Genomic DNA, 1411 nt, shown 5'->3' with positions numbered 1-1411 from the left:
ACCTCCCTTCCATAAGGTCTTAAGCATCCGAATTGAGCGTTGTCACCATTTGCATCACATAGAACGGTAATTTACCAAAGGACGTATGTAGAAATCTAAATTTACCAAAAGACATATGCTACTTTGATATTTATCAAAGAACGCACTTTTTAAGTGCATTTCCTATTTTATCCTCCTGATAATTTGATTTTTTCTACAGTTTTTCTTTTCTCCATTATTTTTTTCTCCTCTCTCTTTTTTTTTTTTATCGTTATGCAGAACATATGAATAACATTAGTAAATTTTTTTATAACATTTTAATATATTTGAATAAGAAAAAATAAATAATGAATAGCATATTTGAAGTTCTTGCAATTTCAAAAATCCACTGGAACTAAAATGAATGTAATCGGAGCTCTCTAGGTAGATTAGTAGGTTTCGGTCAAAACCCACTGATGGACCTAGAGAGTTCTGATTGCACTCATTTCAGTTTCTATGGATTTCTAAAATTGCAAGAAGTTTAAATATGATGTCCATTATTTATTTTGGCTTTTCATAACATGTAAAATGAAAGAATAGTCAAAAACACCCACGTTGGGCCTGATATGGAATCATATCAGACCTAACATGGAAACTCCTTGCAAGCCAAAATAAATAATGGACATCATATTTGAACTCTTTGTAATTTTAGAAATCCATAGAAATTGAATTGGGTGCAATCGGAGCTTTCTAGGTCCATCAGTGGGTTTTAACCAACACCCACTGATCGACCTAGAGAACTCCGATTACACTTATTTTAGTTTCAGTGGATTTTTGAAATTGTAAGGAGTTCAAATATACTATTCATTTTTTTTTTCTTCTTTAAATGTATTAAAATATTATTAAAAAATTGACTAATGTTATTCATATATTCTGTCGATACAAAAAAGAGAAAAAAGAGAAGAGAGAGAAAAATAATGGAGAAAAAAAAAATAATAGAAAAAATCAAATTACGAGAAAGGTAATATAAGAAATAAACTTAAAAAAATATGTACTTTGATAAATATAAAAGTAACGTACATTTTTTGATAAATTTAAATCTTTATATACACCTTTTGATAAATTTAAATTTTTATATACACTTTTGATAAATTGCCGCATATAGAATGCAGGACAATACTCACACGTCACACGATGATGACTGTTGTCATTCACACTTAGTCACTTTAGCCTTCCCAGGGATTAGTTCAAACATCACAGTAGAAGGATCCGAAATTTTATAGCATAAACGTTGTACGTTTTGTTGGGCTTTTGTTGAATATGGAAGTGCAGATTGGAAAATTGCATCTCCGTCGCAAATTAGATCTTCTTTGTCTCCATTGCGAATCAAAAAGGAAAATTTGATATGAAAAGAATCAAAATCCTTTGGCCCTAGCCCTAGGTTTGTCTCCTG

Source organism: Zingiber officinale, chromosome 7A (assembly GCF_018446385.1).
Source record: "Zingiber officinale cultivar Zhangliang chromosome 7A, Zo_v1.1, whole genome shotgun sequence".
NCBI classification, from domain to species: Eukaryota; Viridiplantae; Streptophyta; class Magnoliopsida; order Zingiberales; family Zingiberaceae; genus Zingiber; species Zingiber officinale.
Note: the sequence above shows the minus strand (reverse complement) of the source record.